Source organism: Triticum aestivum, chromosome 6B (genome assembly GCF_018294505.1).
Source record: "Triticum aestivum cultivar Chinese Spring chromosome 6B, IWGSC CS RefSeq v2.1, whole genome shotgun sequence".
In the NCBI taxonomy this organism is placed as follows: Eukaryota; Viridiplantae; Streptophyta; class Magnoliopsida; order Poales; family Poaceae; genus Triticum; species Triticum aestivum.
In genome coordinates this window covers 411404848-411425083 of record NC_057810.1, presented here as the reverse complement: position 1 = coordinate 411425083, position 20236 = coordinate 411404848, and positions in this window count along the sequence as shown.

Sequence of the window (20236 nt, the reverse complement as noted above, 5' to 3'; positions counted from 1 at the left end):
CCCGCCTTGAACTCTCCGTCTCCTCGTGAGCCAGCTCAATGAGGTCGTGCCTGAGGAAGCTCCTTGTCGTCCGCCCCGCGAGGCTTGGCCCCTCGCGAGGGTCTTGAGCCTGTGTTGATGAAGATGGGCCGTGCTGGGCCCCCTTTGAGCCACGTCCCAGGCCGCAGGCAGGCAAGTCTGGGGACCCCCGTTCCCAGAACACCGACAGTAGCCCCCGGGCCCAAGGCGCGCCCAGACTTGGCCGAGCAGAGAGGCGAAAGGGCAACTGCGAAGCGCCGCGGGTCCTAACAGCCTGTGGCCTTGGGCGCCGCGTGGCGGTTGATTGGACGTGGGCGGCACTATTCCCCCACGCCTCCTTATTTTGTGCCACGCTAGGCGGACTCGTAGTCGCACACAGCCGCTCCCCTTTTCGTTGCCCGAGCGCTCTCTGTCCTTTCTCCTCTCGAACTCCAGCTTCCGCATCCAATCCAATCTCGACCCTTCCCTCCCCCCTTCTGTTGCCATGGCTCCACCGAAGAAGGGAAGAGGGAAGAAGCCCATGCCGCCGCCTCGCTCACCGTCATTGGCGGCCCCCACCGTCAATCGGTCGATCATCATCAATCGAGAGGGCTTGAGCAAGGTCAGCTCGGTTTTGGCCACCATCTTCAATGAATGCGGGAGGACGACGGCCTGGCCCGCGTCCTGATTCTCCATCGACGGGATAGTCACTGAGGTCCGGTATTTCGTCGATGCCCTGTGGGCGGGACTGGTTCCCCCCTTTTCGATTTCTTCAATGCCGTGCTCTCCCACTATCAGATCCACATGATGCATCTAGGTCCTGAATCCATCACTCTTCTCGCGGTCTTCGCCTTCGTTTGTGAGGCAATGATGGGCATCCTTCCTTCGGTTCCCTTGCTGCACCACTTCTTCGCTCTGCACCTTGTCGCCCCCACCCAATGCTCGGGTGCGTGAGCTTCATCGCCACGCCTGAGACGGCGGCCTCAGGGATCGACTTCAGTCTTCCTCCGCCCGCACCTGGGTTTCGCGAGTGGTGGCTGTATGTGGACGTAGGGGTGCCCAGCCCCCTGCTGTCAGAGCCATCTTCGCCTGCTGTCCCCAACTCTGGCTGGGGCCAGGAGACGCTCACGAGTTCCCGGCTCGTCTTCGTCTGGCGTCGCTTCGCGTTCTTGAGGGGGCTCAGCGTGACGGCGCCCAAGGTGGTGAAGGAGTTCCTGCTACGCTGTGTTGCCCCTCTCCAACGCCATTCTCACCGGATGTGGGCCTTCAGCGGGCGTGAGGATCGTATGAGGCTCCAGGAAGAGGACCTGACGCCTGAAGCGCTGAGGAAGGTGCTCTTGGTCTTGACTGGGGACCCCAACCCCGGCAACATCCGGCATGGGGAGGCCTTCCTGTACCTCTGCCCGAATAGAGATGACTTTGTGAAGCAGATGCCCATCTTCGACGAATGGGGGCTGCGCCCCGCTGGCCTCCAGGGACCTCGCGAGAACCCAGTGGTGGTGGCCGCCCTTGCAGTCGGCCAGGGCGACTCTTCCTCAAGTGGCGGAGCAGGGAGGCATGAGCTGCCGGAGGCCGAGGGGGCCTCCGCCGAGGTGACGGCGCCGGGCGGCGCTCATGAGGGAGCAGCTCCTGAGGCCCGCGCTACTGTGGCTGAGGGCGGCGAGCAGCCGCCCGCGGCGCCTGTGGCTGGGGCCCCTGAGGCCCCAGCTACTCTTCTTGGTGAGGCGACCGGCAGCGCGCATCAGGCAGACGCCCCAGACGCGGGTCGCCTTGACACTTCTTCCTCGCCGCAAGCTGACCCCTGCGCTCAACTCCTGGGTCGCTTCCGCATGGACTTTGAGGCCCTCCGGAAGAGAAGGGAGGCCTTGGGTGATGATTACCCTTGTCGCCTACTGAAGCGTAGGAAGTACTTTGCCACCGATGAGTAAGCCTTCTCCCTTCCCAGCTCCTGATTCTTCCGTTGCTTTTCCTGATCCTTGCTCCGCAGGGCCCTTCCTTCCGAGCTCACGGAGATGACTGAGGAGCCATCCCCCTCGCCTCCGCCCTCTCCACCGTCTTCGGTCGCTCCGAGCAGCAGAGCCCTTGTTGTGAGGCCGGTCGGAGAGACGAATCATCCTGAGGCGCACCGCGACCCTACGCGCCTCGCGACCTTCTTTTGCGAGGCTCCTCGTGGCATAGCCAGCCTGCCGTGGACTTCTCGTCTGGTCGTGGACCGTGATTGGCTGGGGTACTCCCTGCGCTCTTCACGTGGGGATGGACTGGCTCCAGGCCGGGCTTCTAGCGAGGCGCGCCCGATCGCCTAAAGGGTGCCAGCCCCCAGCCCCCTGCCCGGAGGGGGAGTGCTGATCTGCGCCCCCCGGCACTCGCTTGGGGCGGATGATGGCGTGGAAGATGTACTCGAGCGTGCCCGGGAGCGTCGCGCTCTTCGCCAAGGGTTTCTTCAGAGGGCGGCTGACGCGGTGAGCCTGCTTGGTGAAGAGCTCGCTGATGAGGACGCGCACCTTGAGGCCGAGGGCCAGCGCCTGGTTGCAGAGAGGCGCGAGCTGGAGGCGGCTGTCGCCCTCGCGCGCTATCAGCGCGATCTTGACGATGAGGAGGCCAAGGCGTCGCTGGCGGCCTCTCGGGAGGTCCGTTCCCGGGCCGTCGAGGCGGCCCGGGAAGCTGACCGGCGGCGAGAGGCGACGGAGGAGCGGGCACGGGAACTCCTGGCCTGGTGCCGCTCACTGGAGGAGCAGGTGGAGCTCTGCGAGGCAGCCCTCAAGTTTGCGCGTCTCCGCCGAGGTATCCCCAGGGGGGTACCTGAGCATCGCAACTCAGGGCTCCTACCGGCTCTCCAGCCCTCATCCTCTGGTCTTGTCCACGGCATCGCGACCTGGCATACCAGCGACGGCTGAGACCAGCTCGAGGGCCGGGACCCGAGGACGTAGAGTTTCGACATCTAACCAAGCTTGCGCGTTAAAGGGGGGGGTACCTGAGCATCGTGACTCAGGGATCCTATCGGCTCTCCAGCCCTCACCCTCTAGTCTTGTCCACGGCATCGTGACCTGGCATACCAGTGACGGCTGAGACCAGCTCAAGGGCCGGGACCTGAGGACGTAGAGTTTCAACAAATTTGCAGGAACGCACCAAGATAAGGCCCAGTGCCAGGCGCAACCCGCCTTGAGGTAGGGCCCCGTGAGTGCCGCGCTAGCTCACGGGTGCCCAGATACACCTCGCCAGGCCCTACCGTGCTAGCCACATGTCAGGGAGGGGCTGTACACTCCCCGGGGGCTCCTCCAGTGGAAGTACCATGCTCCGTGCTGGCTGACAACACTGCCGAGGAGCGGCTATGCCCGTACACATACGGAAGCACTATGCTCCGCGCTGGTGATAAACAACTGAGGGTGGCCCCCGGGCCGCATCAACCTCAGGGAGCCCAGAGCTCAGTGTCTAGCCTCATCGCAACGCCTCCCCTCGGGAGTGCCGTGCGAGGGGGCTGGGCATGGGGGCTGCGCCTGGGTCACGCCCAGATGCATGCCATCCAGCCAGGCCCCCCCGGGCCTGGTTCGTCGCACGTCCCTCCCCGAGTGGAGCCAAGGTACAAAGGCCGTTTGAGCGTCAAGGTGGAGTCCTGAGCATCACGACTCAGGAGCCTAACTGGTCACGTAGCCCCTCACTCCTTAGTTCCGAAAGGCTAACGGCGGTTGAGGTATGCACGGGGCCGGGCTCTGCAGACGTAGAACGGTAGATCCACCCACATCTCACCTCCCTACTTGTTGTTCGAGCGCCAAGGGGAACTCCTGAGCATCGCGACTCAGGAGCCTAACTTGTCACATAGCCCCTCACTCCTTGGTCCCGTCCTGGTTTCCGGTCGGGGCTAACGGCGGCTGAGGTATGCGCGGGGCCGGGCTCTGCCGGCGTAGAACATAAGCAAGTAGGAAGGAATAGCGCAAATTCAAAGAATTCAAAACCAAATATTACAGTCCATACTGTTATCACAGCACCAAACGCAAGTTTTAACGCCTCCCCGAGGCATGGTACATGCGCATGAATTAAAAGCAAGACGGGAGTCACGATGGAGTCACTTGCCGACGGTGGAGCTGCGCGGAGCGGGTTCGCCTTGTGGAGCTGCAGGCATGGCCTCATCAGGCTGGCTCACGAGGAGGCGGAGAGTTCAAGGCGGGGTACCTCGCGAGGTGCCCATGACGCAAGCCATGACGACCAAGGGCGCTAGTCGGGCGCCAGCCCGTGCAGTGTCCTCCTTTCCTCTTTGGTGCAAAGGGAGAAAGCGCAGGCGAGAGCATCAAGCAAAGGCGTCCATTTCGGTGCAACAAGACCAAGACCAGCCCAACGGCAGGAAGGAAGTCATTGTGGAGCCCAAACAGGCGTCACCACCAGAGCCTTTGACAGGCGAGGACCAACTTTAGTCAGGATAAGTGTACCCGCTGTTCCCCTTCAAAATGGCCAATTGTTGGCGCCCTTCCCGCTCAATATTTGGGAAGAGGCCCAGGGCCTTTGCCTATAAATAGGACTAGCCACCCCCAGGGTAGAGACACCTGATAGAGGACCAAGCGTCGAGACCTGATCTAGAATCTGGATCCTCACCAAGAAACCAGTAGATAGAGCGACAGAACTCCTCCTAGCAGTTCATCGCACCAGCCAAGAACAGACCCTCGCGAGGCTGTTCTTCCTTGTATTGTTCATCACCAGCTCAAGAGGCAATCCACCACACCACACACTGGAGTAGGGTATTACACCACAATGGTGGCCTGAACCAGTATAAACTCTGTGTCTCTTGTGTTGTTCCTTTCGTAGTTCAGATCTTAGCGAGTTGGCGAGGAACAGGTAGGTAGAGGGCGAAATCTCCGCGCACACCCCAGTGTTCGAACCTCAAGGGTCTGCCGGAACCCGAAATCTGACATTTGGCGCGCCAGGTAGGGGTACCTGAGCATGGCGATGGTCTTCGGACCGGGGCAGTGCATGACTTTGCTTGATGCTCTCGCCTGCGCTTGCTCCCTTTGCACCAAAGAGGAAAGGAGGACACTGCACGGGCTGGCGCCCGACTAGCGCCCTTAGTCATCATGGCTTGCGTCATGGGCACCTCGTGAGGTACCCCGCCTTGAACTCTCTGAGGAAGCTCCTTGTCGTTCGCCCCACGAGGCTTGGCCCCTCGCGAGGGTCTTGAGCCTGTGTTGATGAAGATGGGCCGTGCTGGGCCCCCTTTGAGCCATGCCGCAGGCCGCAGGCAGGCAAGTCTGGGGACCCCCGTTCCTAGAACGCCAATAGTAGCCCCCGGGCCCAAGGCGCGCCCGGACCTGGCCGAGCAGAGAGGCGAAAGGGCAAGCGCGAAGCGCCGCGGGCCCTAACAGCCTGCGGCCTTGGGGGCCGTGTGGCGGTTGATTGGACGTGAGCGTCTCCATTTCCCCACGACGCCTCAACAACTGCACGGATTCGACAAGTCCCTGCATGCAAAGCGGGTCATGATTACCTGCGATCGTGGAGGTCGACGGTTGGCCTTCGTCGGCTATAAGTACGGAACGGTGCGCGCCCTTACGGTTCATCTCTTCTTGCTTCTTGTCAGGACCCCGACTCGATGCCACATCGATCTAGCATGTAACACCTCATATCACTTTGCGGCCTCACGCACGGTATTCCCACGGGTGTCGCCTTACCTTTGCCCGGGACCGTTTGCGTCTTTTGGCACATGTATATGACAGTGTCGCTAGCATCCATATGATAAGGAGCCCGGGCTGACATGGCTAGTTGTAAACCCAAAGCGGCACAGACTTATAGGGACAGGCATCCATGACCCAGCATCGAACGTGTCGGTCATCAGCGAGTGAAACCAGGCTGTAGCACTGGGCTAGCAGGACTCCGGTGAACCGGGCTGTAGCGGGCTAACAGGACTCCGGTATTCATCGCGTGACATTTCCCCGAAGGGACAGACACAGGAACGAAGAAGGACACATGCCGGCCAGCCTAAGTGTTCCGGAGCAGTAGCAAGCTACCATGGCTCGGTGGAAACACTAGGAGACATTTCCCCGTAAGAGAGGCTACTAAAGATAAACAACTAGATGGTCAGATCCCACACATACCAAGCATTTCAATCACACACACAATATGCTCGATATGTGCAAATACAACGAAGCATCACAACATGACTCTACGACACAAGTACTTTATTCATTAGGCTCCGAGGAGCGAGATATCACAAACATGGGTCTCATGACCCAACACTCAGAGCATACAAGTCAAAGCACAAGCGGAAGCTATCATGTCTGAGTACAGACATCTATAAATGAAAAAGGCTGAGAAGCCTGACTATCTATCAGATCCTGCCGGGGCACAAGATCGTAGCTGAGGTATCAAGCTAAACGTCGAAGTCCACGTGAAACTACTAGCGAGACCGAAGTCTCTCTGCAAAAACATAAAATAGGCAAACGTGAGTACAAATGTACCCAGCAAGACTTACATCAGAACTATCTATATATGCATCATTATCAACAAAGGGGTGGTGGGGTTTAACTGCAGCAAGCCAGCTTTGACTCGGTGGCTATCCTAAACTACGACTGCAATGTAACTCTTTTGAGGTGGCGCACACGAGTCCACATATTCACCATATCAATACACCACTATGGATCCACTCCCGTCTCCCTACGAGAACGCCATCCATAGCACTCACGCTTATCTTGCGTATTTTAGAGTATCCACTTTCACTTGTCTATGAACTGATATAAGTAACCCAGAAGTCCTTTTCCGCGGACACGGCTATTCGAATAGATGATGATAACCCTGCAGGGGTGTACTTCTTCATACATGTTTCCACCACTTAGCGTCTGCACACGACATGTGCTCGGCAGACTTCAAGCGAAAGCCGACGTGGGTGTAGACCACGACCTACCTAAACACTCAAGTCTCTAGTCCAGGTTTATCGCCTATTCGGGTTCCATCCATGAGGAGATCCGGCCGGAGTTTCGCTCACAGCCCCAAACGATGTGAACAGGGTTCCGTGACACCAAACAGGCGCCCGGTATACCCGGCCACGTGCCTACCGCATCACAGCCCACCCCTACGGTCAGCGCTGTCCACGGCCTCCAGCATACTACAAACACCAGAAACTACTTGCAACTCCTGGACAGAGGACAAGGGTGAATAAGAAGTCGAGCGGGGTCATATTTCAGGGCCCAATGTATGGTAGTAGCTGAATCATGGATCACAAACACAGAACTCAGTTCCTGAGGACGGCTACAATGAGACAACCCACCATGTACTCCTACATGGCCTCTCACCGCTACCTTTACCAAATCGTGTTCACACACTTAGCTCACACACAGTAGGACATGTTCACACACCTCTGATTCATCCCCGATGAATCAGACCTGACTCGACTCTAAGCAATAGCAGGCATGACAAACAAGCATGAATGAGTAGGCACAACAGGGCTCAAACAACTCCTACTCATGCTAGTGGGTTTCATCTATTTACTGTGGCAATGACAGGTCATGCAGAGGATAAAGGGGTTCAACTACCGCAGCATGTAACAGATGATTCGGTGTTGTCCTAATGCAGTAAAAAGAGAGCAGGAGCGAGAGAGTGGGATTTTATCGGAATGAACAAGGGGGTTTTGCTTGCCTGGCACTTCTGAAGATAACATTGAGTCTTCGTCAGTGTCAACGATCGCATCATCGGTGTCACGTCTATCGAGAGGGGACAATTACCGGCAAATACAGAAAAGACACGATCAATGCAATGCACAATATGATGCATGCTATGACATGGCAATATGAATGTGTTTTGGGCTAATGCACCTAAAACCAGATTAAATGAAGTTGGTTTGAATCCAAAATTCAAATTCAAACTCCATATGGGGTTATTTAAATGTCATTCACTTCATTTGTCCTAAACAGTAGTGATAAGTTGTTCTAACATGCATGAAAATGGTACAGATGGATTCCTTGAATTTTTCTGATAATTTTTCATATATAATTTATTTAATTTGGAGTTACGGTTAATTTTCTATGATTTTTAGAAGTTTTAGGCATTTTCTGGAATTTCCTGAATATTTAGAATTAAAATAATTCCAGAAAATGAATTATGGCGTCAGCATGACCTCATGCTGACCTCAGCAGGTCAACGGGCGGTCCAGGTCAAACCTGACGTGTGGGGTCCACACGTCAGTGACACAGGGGCTAATCCCGCGTTGACCCGGGCTTTGACCCACTACGGGGCCCACTGTCAGTGGCTGTGGGGGGGTGTTTAGAGCGTCATTAGTGCTAATTAGGCGTGCCACGTCGGCAGTCGCCGGAGTGTCGCCGGCGACGACCACGGCCGACAGCGGAGGTGCGCCGTGCGCTCGCTACGGAGCACCATTTGACGTGCGGTTTGCTCCTACGGGTTCCTGGGAGGAAGGCGCATCTAAAGAGGTAAGTGACAGCAGCTGGGGTGGCCGGAGCTGCCGGCGGCGAGCTCCTTTGCGGCTGCCGGAGTTCGGGCAATCTCGGGGTCGGGGTTAGGAAGCACGGCAGGAGGAGCTGGGGCGTGCTACGGACTCCTGAGATCACGATGAGCACGTCAGTGGGCTCGGATACGAGCTGGGGTGGAAGAATGGACTGACTCAGATCAGAATGTCATAAGGTATAAGGAGTAAAAAAAGAGCCTTACGTTCCAACCCACAAACAATTCCCCTACATATAACTAAAGAATTTCTAGACTCAACATCGACCAGTTTGGCTTGGAGAACCTACAGGCAGTCCGGCTCTGATGCCAACGCTGTCAGGACCCCGACTCGATGTCACATCGATCTAGCTGGTAACACCTCATATCACTTTGCGGCCTCACGCACGGTATCCCCACGGGTGTCGTCTTACCTTTTCCCGGGACCGTTTGCGCCTTTTGGCTCACGTATATGATAGTGTCGCTAGCATCCATATGATAAAGAGCCCGGGCTGACATGACTAGTCGTAAACCCAAAGTGGCACAGACTTACAGGGACAGGCATCCATGACCCAGCTTCGAACGTGTCGGTCATCAGCAAGTGGGACCGGGCTGTAGCACTGGGCTAGCAGGACTCCGGTAAACCGGGCTGTAGCGGGCTAACAGGACTCCGGTACTCAAAGCGTGACATTTCCCCGAAGGGACAGACACAGGAACGAAGAAGGACACATGCCGGCCAGCCTAAGTGTTCCAGAGCAGTAGCAAGCTACCATGGCTCAGCGGTAACACTAGGAGACATTTCCCGGTAAGAGAGGCTACTAAAGATAAACAACTAGATAGTCAGATCCCACACATACCAAGCATTTCAATCACACACACAGTATGCTCGATATGTGCAAATACAACAAAGCATCACAACATGACTCTACGACACAAGTACTTTATTCATTAGGCTCCGAGGAGCGAGATATTACAAACATGGGTCTCATGACCCAACACTCAGAGCATACAAGTCAAAGCACAAGCGGAAGCTATCATGTCTGAGTACAGACATCTATAAATGAAAAAGGCTGAGAAGCCTGACTATCTATCAGATCCTGCCGGGGCACAAGATCGTAGCTGAGGTATCAAGCTAAACGTCGAAGTCCACGTGAAACTACTAGCGAGACCGAAGTCTCTCTGCAAAAACATAAAATAGGCAAACGTGAGTACAAATGTACCCAGCAAGACTTACATCAGAACTATCTATATATGCATCATTATCAACAAAGGGGTGGTGGGGTTTAACTGCAGCAAGCCAGCTTTGACTCGGTGGCTATCCTAAACTACGACTGCAATGTAACTCTTTTGAGGTGGCGCACACGAGTCCACATATTCACCATATCAATACACCACTATGGATCCACTCCCGTCTCCCTACGAGAACGCCATCCATAGCACTCACGCTTATCTTGCGTATTTTAGAGTATCCACTTTCACTTGTCTATGAACTGATATAAGTAACCCAGAAGTCCTTTTCCGCGGACACGGCTATTCGAATAGATGATGATAACCCTGCAGGGGTGTACTTCTTCATACATGTTTCCACCACTTAGCGTCTGCACACGACATGTGCTCGGCAGACTTCAAGCGAAAGCCGACGTGGGTGTAGACCACGACCTACCTAAACACTCAAGTCTCTAGTCTAGGTTTATCGCCTATTCGGGTTCCATCCATGAGGAGATCCGGCCGGAGTTTCGCTCACAGCCCCAAACGATGTGAACAGGGTTCCGTGACACCAAACGGGCGCCCGGTTTACCCGGCCACGTGCCTACCGCATCACAGCCCACCCCTACGGTCAGCGCTGTCCACGGCCTCCAGCATACTACAAACACCAGAAACTACTTGCAACTCCTGGACAGAGGACAAGGGTGAATAAGAAGTCGAGCGGGGTCATATTTCAGGGCCCAATGTATGGTAGTAGCTGAATCATGGATCACAAACACAGAACTCAGTTCCTGAGGACGGCTACAATGAGACAACCCACCATGTACTCCTACATGGCCTCTCACCGCTACCTTTACCAAATCGTGTTCACACACTTAGCTCACACACAGTAGGACATGTTCACACGCCTCTGATTCATCCCCGATGAATCAGACCTGACTCAACTCTAGGCAGTAGCAGGCATGACAAATAAACATGAATGAGTAGGCACAACAGGGCTCAAACAACTCCTACTCATGCTAGTGGGTTTCATCTATTTACTGTGGCAATGACAGGTCATGCAAAGGATAAAGGGGTTCAGCTACCGCAGCAAGTAACAGATAAATCGGTGTTGTCCTAATGCATTAAAAGAGAGCAGGGGCGAGAGAGTAGGATTGTATCGGAATGAACAAGGGGGTTTTGCTTGCCTGGCACTTCTGAAGATAACATTGAGTCTTCATCAGTGTCAACGATCACAACGTCGGACATCGTCTACCGGGATGGAACAGATACCGGCAACAAGAAGAAATACAATCAATGCAATGCACAATATGATGCATGATCATGACATGGCAAAATGAATGTGTTTTGGGCTAATGCAACTAGCAATGGATTAAATGAAGTTGGTTTGAATACAAGATTCAAATTCAAACTCCATATGTGATTATTCAAATGCCATTCACTTCATTTGCCCTAAACAGTAGTGATAAGTTGTTCTAACATGCATGAAAATGGTACAGATGGATTCCTTGAATTTTTCTGATAATTTTTCATATATAATTTATTTAATTTGGAGTTACGGTTAATTTTCTATGATTTATTGAAGTTTTAGCTATTTTCTGGAATTTCAGAATTAAATTAAATCCGGAAAATGAGTTATGACATCAGCACTGCGTCATGCTTGCGTCAGCAAGTCAACAGGGCTGCCCCGGGTCAAATCTGACCAGTGGGGTCCACTGGTCAGTGACACAGGAGCTAATCCCGGTCAAACCCAGCGCTGACTGGGGTTTGACCAGGGGTGGGGCCCGCTGTCAGTGGCCTAGTAGTTAGGCCCTAATGACCGGCCACATCAGCTCCTGCCGGAGTTTCGCCGGCGGCGACCATTCCGCACGGCGGGGGAACGCCGGACTTGCGCTAGGGGCATCGGATCGACGCGCCAGGGGCACCAGGAGGTAGCCCGCGCCCGTGCGCATCTAGGGGAACCAACGGGAGGTGCGGGGGTGGCCGGAGCTCGCCGGAGTGGGGGCCGCAGCGGCTGCCGGAGCTCGGGTTTGGGCGGAGCGAGGTTACAGGGTGCTAGGGGGCTGGCTGAGGGGCTATTCGGACTCCTGGGGCAGCTAGGAGCACGCTAGGCTCGTCGGACTGGCCGCAGCAGCACGTCAGTGCCATGCCCGGCGTCCATGGCGGACGGCGGCGCTCGGGAATGTGGCCGGGGTGCTACGGCACGGGAACGAACAAAATGGAGGAGGGGAAACGGAGTGGAGCTCACAGGGATCGTGCAGGGAGGGTCAGCAAGCTCGGGGGCGCGCCGGAGTGGCCGAATTCGACGGAGAACGGCGCCGGGGCCGAAGCTTGGGGATGATGACGATGGCGGCTGCTCGGGGCCCTTCCGGTCACGTGGCTCGGTGAGGGGGTTGGCGACGAGGTGCAGGAGTTCGGGAGCACGTCGGAGAGGGAAGGGGGTGGCCGTGGTCATGGCTACGGCGAGCGGCGCTCCCAGGTGCGTTCGGTGACGAGAGGGAGGAAGAACAGAGGAGGAGGAGGGGTCCAGAGAGAGAGAGACGATCGAGGGGGGTCGGGGCCGTCTTCGTGGCGTCGCGAGGGGGTCGGGGGGGCTGCCACGGCGAAGCAGGAGGTGGAGGCCTCCGCGTGCGCGCGTGCGTGCGGTGTCCGTCCTCCTGGCAGAGGAGGAAGAAGACAAGGGGGGAGGAGGAGGTGGGCTGGGCCGGCTCTAGTGGACTGGGCTGCTGGTGGGCTACCAGGTAAGGCCAGGTAAGTTCTACTCCTTTTATTTTTTTCTGTTCTGTTTTCTATTTGTTCTGTTTTGTTTTAGTTTAGTAAAATACTAAACCATTTTAATAAATTCTGTAGTTTATTATGTGGCTTACTAAAATATATACAAAGCCACTCACAAACTTCCAGAATTATTTGGAGTCATATTTAATATATATTAAATATAAATCCAGAGCAAATAGTTATTGGATTAATTCAAATGGCCAAAATAAATATCTCTGTGACTCCAAAAATATTGGTTTAAATTTTACCTCTCACCAATATTTCCATGGAATAACAGGAACATTTTCTTGGACTCATTTGATGAAATTTAAATGTTGGTTATTTTTTAGAGGTCTTCTGAGGCTTTGAAAATTCCTCAATTCAAATTTCATTTGAATTTAAACATGATGCAGCAAGAGGTCTAGCCTAGTGCATTACCAGAAGCTAGGGATGTGACAACTCACCCCCACTAAACAAGAATCTCGTCTCGAGATTCAAGCATAGGGTAAGGTGAAGGGGAAACGCAACTAGTATAATCTTCACGATCCAGGTTGCACTTCATAGGAACGTTGATTCGATCACCATCATCGTCTTGAAGTCTTGCTCTGAGAATTCCTGTCAGCATGACATGGAGGGAAGAAGGAGACTCTAGATGGGTCGATCTTCTCGAAGATCGAACAACTCACGGAATGAGACATAACAATATCTCTCGAGCTGAGAGACGAAGCACACCTCTAGAGGGATGGAGTGGAACAGATGACGAGGGTTCACTAGGTAGACAACAATTTCACGCTTAAGAGGGTGGCAAACGATTGTCAACGTAGCGAGGAGTTGAGTTGCCATGATACCACGACGAAACATCCTGGAGGAGGGTGATTCGTAGATTATTATCTTAAGTGGCAAAAAGAATTACTTTTGATATAGAGATCATTGAGACTCTCTATATCAGCCTAAGGCAAATCACAGCAATCGTTTGGAGGGGGTCGGTAGAATGGCATACTCGGACTTGGATGATGTGGATTACCTTGTTGAAGACAACATAATGGATGAATTTCCTTATCACCGGAGATGGAAGAGACCCGTGGTAGAATGGCACATTGGCGGTGCAAGCTGGGAACAAAATGCAAATGCTGGGAATGATTCTGGTAACTGGGGAAGAACCCAACAATAGAGAGTGAATTCACTGTTGGAGTGGTTATAGCATAACCGAGGAAATCTGGGGCAATCCCAGCTAGTGCCGATGATAAGACGTGGCGCTTGTGCGTGCTCTCAAGAACTTGAGCAATTCCACAATCATCAAGGTTTTATCAACAACCGCGTCAAGGGTGCTGACAACACAACTTACTACCATGATGAATGGTGATGGAGGATGCAGATGCAAAGGAAGATAACACCTTCTCAGATTTCACCTTAGCGAGGCCAAGGAAATAAAATCTGGATGATCGACCGAGAGACATTTAGCACTCCGCTTCTAATGTTCTCCTTGACGTGCTAGTGTAACCCATTCATTGAAATGGTTTGGTATCTAGAACATCAAGTAAAGGTCGGACTTCGGGCACACAAAGATCCATAGGGGCAACTAGGGAGTAAATCCTACGAAATCCCTATGGGGAGGTGGCCAATTCCATCAAATAAGATACTATAATAATAGGTCTACCGGATGGATGTGTTGGCCACGACATCCACCTTACCGGTTATCGAGAGACCAATATTATAGTTCTTGGGAAATGTTCCAACCCATCATATCTGCCTAAGATTCAGATCTGGTTGGTGTCAGGATATTCCAGACTCATCGAGTCTAGGAAGAAAAACGGAAGTTTGCAACACAAATCGACGAGATGACGTTGCGAGATTCTCGGGAGACGAACTACGATAGCAAGCTCCAAAACATGAGCTGGTTCTGCTACAAACATGTGAACATGTTGTCCAAGACAAGCATGACCACAAAGTAGTCTTATAATAAAACACTACCGAATTCAGGAGGGGAAACCATCATTAAGGACATCGAAGTCTCCACGCGTGGAAATCCAAAGAGTTCACCTTGGACAGACTCCTTTATCTTTGAACAACTCAATCAGTGGCTTGGTGTGCTAGGATATACATATAGAATGGAGGTTGCAAATCTCCAGACCACAAAATACTTCGCACGTATGCATGACTGACTTGGGATGATTCCAAAGGAAACAACATTGACTTTCTCGAATCCACGGCGGCAACTTGCATCAAATGCACATGGACTAGAGGAAGTCACTTCTTACATCCGAACATTTGCTCCATGAACTAGCATGAAGAAATGCTTTCAAAAGTTTCCAACACTAACTTAATGTTCAACAAAATCATGGAGGGAATAAGGATGTTGTCAATGGGCTCAACAACAATTCATCCGGGTTTCCTTTTAAAAGGAATTCCATAGTTAAGTGAACAAGTGATAGCATTGGTCAGACCAAAGATGTAGGGGTGTATGCTCGAGGGGTCAACCACGAGTAAGACAACATTACGAGCATCGTTGGTACTGATTTGATTTGACGATAGCCCACACTCAAATCAAAGGATTGATAAGACAATAGGTCCAGCAACTGATCACAGGGACCAATCGATGAAGATATCATCTTTCTTCAACACACACTACACAAGAATATCCCTTTGGAACGAACTAAGTCAGACAAGCTTTTATCTTCCAACTCTCCAAGTTGTTGTCTAGCTTAACCAACTAACTCAGGGATATCTAACACCGATTCTTGGAGAGAAGGTGGTTCACAAGAAACCAACTTGATCACGAACTCAACATAGCGGTCAGGTGACAACCCGGTAACACCTCCAAGAAGATATTTGGAAAGTCACGAACCACCGGTATGTTACTAAGCTCGAGAACAATCTTGCTTTTGAGGGCAAGACGATATGATCAGATGAGTGAGGACTTGACAAGATCCTAACTCATCAATCGAAGGGTGCACCGAAATAAGGACTAGGTAGCACGATCAGTCTTAGAAGGATGATTCAAAAACCAACATACTAAGAATGAAATTATTATCCTTTAACTACCAAGCAACGAGGTTGCTGGGAGTATTGATTTCACACATCACAATTCATTTGTCGGTATTCCGGTTGCATCAACACGAGGGCCGAGGAATGAACAGTGATGGCAAGAAGTATCACTGTACCAAGAGTTCATGGGATGGTGTGCAATTCCTATAATAATCTCGATATAAAATATGTAATACTCCAAGGTAGAACAGAACGAAAGCTAGATTAGCAATTTGATCTGCGGAGCACAACTTCTCTGACCCAATCCTAGATATGGATGAGGTACTGGAGTTTGTTTCTCCAAGTCATTCTGTGATAGAATGGCTTGACGGACCACAAGAGTAATAGGCATCGATAAACGAACGCACGCATACTCTTGGCTATCAATTGATAGACGAGGGTCAGAATGCAACTAAAGAGAGACAACTCAAGGAACATATGATTTTCTGAGTTGTGGATGCAGGGTTTAGCATGTCGAACGAATTCCACATGTTTCTTCCGGATAACCCATGCAGAAAAGTAGAACTGGCAGAGTCACAATATATAACGGAGAACTCATCAAGAATAATCCTGTTGTGATATTTCAGTTCAACGAGGAACTTCTGCCATAAGTAGTTCATGGTATTTGGAAGAAGAAGATACCACGGACTTCAAGGACTATCGCAAAGGTTACTAATATCCTAAAGGCACTAGCAATTACTATCAACATGAAGTAGGTAGAGTGAATCTCGGTTTCAAGAACCCAGGAATAGATTACCTACTACTGAGTGGCATCACGGGATGCTTTCGAGAATAAAAGCCAGAATCATCACACTGGGACACAAAACAAGGCTAGACTACTAGATGATCCCCTGAGACACCTAGGGTCATAGTAATAACTCTAACATAAAGGTTGAGGCAGTAGAATACCTCAACTCAACAATTTGTGTGATTAATCTGACCAAAGGCACATTGGAAACAGGAGGAAGGGATTTGCAAATGCATCAGACTGTTTGGAAACCTGGGATGATTCGGACAGCATAACGGCTGTAAATGCTCAGAAAAGATTTGAGACATTCACAAAAATGGTGGCATAACCACTCAGAAGCACAATATCAAGGTTTCGAGATCAACAGTTAACATACGGAAGTAGTAGGAGCTGAACTGAGACTTAAATCCAACAATCTTATAAGTCTACTGATTAGTAACACGTGATCCTAATAGAAAGAAGAGATAGCCTAGTTCTGAATCCCCGCAGGAAAGATAAGATGACTCAGATCAGAAGGGCATGAGGTATAAGGAGTAAAAAGAGCCTTACGTTCCATCCCACAATCAATTCCCTTATATAACTAAAGAATTTCTAGACTCAACTTCGACCAGTTTGGCTTGGTAATCCTACAGGCAGTCAAGCTCTGATACCAACGCTGTCAGGACCCCGACTCGATGCCACATCGATCTAGCATGCAACACCTCATATCACTTTGCGGCCTCACGCACGGTATTCCCACGGGTGTCGCCTTACCTTTGCCCGGGACCGTTTGCGTCTTTTGGCACATGTATATGACAGTGTCGCTAGCATCCATATGATAAGGAGCCTGGGCTGACATGGCTAGTCGTAAACCCAAAGCGGCACAGACTTACAGGGACAGGCATCCATGACCCAGCATCGAACGTGTCGGTCATCAGCGAGTGAAACCAGGCTGTAGCACTGGGCTAGCAGGACTCCGGTGAACCGGGCTGTAGCGGGCTAATAGGACTCCGGTATTCATCGCGTGACATTTCCCCGAAGGGACAGACACAGGAACGAAGAAGGACACATGCCGGCCAGCCTAAGTGTTCCGGAGCAGTAGCAAGCTACCATGGCTCGGTGGAAACACTAGGACACATTTCCCCGTAAGAGAGGCTACTAAAGATAAACAACTAGATGGTCAGATCCCACACATACCAAGCATTTCAATCACACACACAATATGCTCGATATGTGCAAATACAACGAAGCATCACAACATGACTCTACGACACAAGTACTTTATTCATTAGGCTCCGAGGAGCGAGATATCACAAACATGGGTCTCATGACCCAACACTCAGAGCATACAAGTCAAAGCACAAGCGGAAGCTATCATGTCTGAGTACAGACATCTATAAATGAAAAAGGCTGAGAAGCCTGACTATCTATCAGATCCTGCCGGGGCACAAGATCGTAGCTGAGGTATCAAGCTAAACGTCGAAGTCCACGTGAAACTACTAGCGAGACCGAAGTCTCTCTACAAAAACATAAAATAGGCAAACGTGAGTACAAATGTACCCAGCAAGACTTACATCAGAACTATCTATATATGCATCATTATCAACAAAGGGGTGGTGGGGTTTAACTGCAGCAAGCCAGCTTTGACTCGGTGGCTATCCTAAACTACGACTGCAATGTAACTCTTTTGAGGTGGCGCACACGAGTCCACATATTCACCATATCAATACACCACTATGGATCCACTCCCGTCTCCCTACGAGAACGCCATCCATAGCACTCACGCTTATCTTGCGTATTTTAGAGTATCCACTTTCACTTGTCTATGAACTGATATAAGTAACCCAGAAGTCCTTTTCCGCGGACACGGCTATTCGAATAGATGATGATAACCCTGCAGGGGTGTACTTCTTCATACATGTTTCCACCACTTAGCGTCTGCACACGACATGTGCTCGGCAGACTTCAAGCGAAAGCCGACGTGGGTGTAGACCACGACCTACCTAAACACTCAAGTCTCTAGTCCAGGTTTATCGCCTATTCGGGTTCCATCCATGAGGAGATCCGGCCGGAGTTTCGCTCACAGCCCCAAACGATGTGAACAGGGTTCCGTGACACCAAATGGGCGCCCGGTTTACCCGGCCACGTGCCTACCGCATCACAGCCCACCCCTACGGTCAGCGCTGTCCACGGCCTCCAGCATACTACAAACACCAGAAACTACTTGCAACTCCTGGACAGAGGACAAGGGTGAATAAGAAGTCGAGCGGGGTCATATTTCAGGGCCCAATGTATGGTAGTAGCTGAATCATGGATCACAAACACAGAACTCAGTTCCTGAGGACGGCTACAATGAGACAACCCACCATGTACTCCTACATGGCCTCTCACCGCTACCTTTACCAAATCGTGTTCACACACTTAGCTCACACACAGTAGGACATGTTCACACACCTCTGATTCATCCCCGATGAATCAGACCTGACTCGACTCTAAGCAGTAGCAGGCATGACAAACAAGCATGAATGAGTAGGCACAACAGGGCTCAAACAACTCCTACTCATGCTAGTGGGTTTCATCTATTTACTGTGGAATGACAGGTCATGCAGAGGATAAAGGGGTTCAGCTACCGCAGCAAGTAACAGATGAATCGGTGTTGTCCTAATGCATTAAAAGACAGCAGGAGCGAGAGAGTAGGATTGTATCAGAATGAACAAGGGGGTTTTGCTTGCCTGGCACTTCTGAAGATAACATTGAGTCTTCATCAGTGTCAACGATCACATCATCGGTATCACGTCTATCGAGAGGGGACAGATACCGGCAAATACAGAAAAACACGATCAATGCAATGCACAATATGATGCATGCTATGACATGGCAATATGAATGTGTTTTGAGCTAATGCAACTAGCAACAGATTAAATGAAGTTGGTTTGAATACAAGATTCAAATTCAAACTCCATGTGTGATTAAATAAATGCCCTTTAATTGATTTGTGCTAAACAGCACCTATAAGTTGCTCTAACATGCATGAAAATGGTACAGATGGATTCCTTGAATTTTTCTGATAATTTTTCATATATAATTTATTAAATTTGGAGTTACGGTTAATTTTCTATGATTTATTGAAGTTTTAGCTATTTTCTGGAATTTCAGAATTAAATTAAATCCGGAAAATGAGTTATGACATCAGCACTGCGTCATGCTTGCGTCAGCAAGTCAACAGGGCTGCCCCGGGTCAAATCTGACCAGTGGGGTCCACTGGTCAGTGACACAGGAGCTAATCCCGGTCAAACCTAGTGCTGACTGGGGTTTGACCAGGGGTGGGGCCCGCTGTCAGTGGCCTAGGGGGTTGATTAGCGGGGTAGTTAGGCCCTAATGACCGGCCACATCAGCTCCTGCCGGAGTTTCGCCGGCGGCGACCATTCCGCACGGCGGGGGAACGCCGGACTTGCGCTAGGGGCATCGGATCGACGCGCCAAGGGCACCAGGAGGTAGCCCGCGCCCGTGCGCATCTAGGGGAACCAACGGGAGGTGCGGGGGTGGCCGGAGCTCGCCGGAGTGGGGGCCGCAGCGGCTGCCGGAGCTCGGGTTTGGGCGGAGCGAGGTTACGGGGCGCTAGGGGGCTGGCTGAGGGGCTATGCGGACTCCTGGGGCAGCTAGGAGCACGCTAGGCTCGTCGGACTGGCCGCAGCAGCACGTCAGTGCCATGCCCGGCGTCCATGGCGGACGGCGGCGCTCGGGAATGTGGCCGGGGTGCTACGGCACGGGAACGAACAAAATGGAGGAGGGGAAACGGAGTGGAGCTCACAGGGATCATGCAGGGAGGGTCAGCGAGCTCGGGGGCGCGCCGAAGTGGCCGAATTCGACGGAGAACGGCGCCGGGGCCGAAGCTTGGGGATGATGACGATGGCGGCTGCTCGGGGCCCTTCCGGTCACGTGGCTCGGTGAGGGGGTTGGCGACGAGGTGCAGGAGTTCGGGAGCACGTCGGAGAGGGAAGGGGGTGGCCCTGGTCATGGCTACGGCGAGCGGCGCTCCCAGGTGCGTTCGGTGACGAGAGGGAGGAAGAACAGAGGAGGAGGAGGGGGTCCAGAGAGAGAGAGACGATCGAGGGG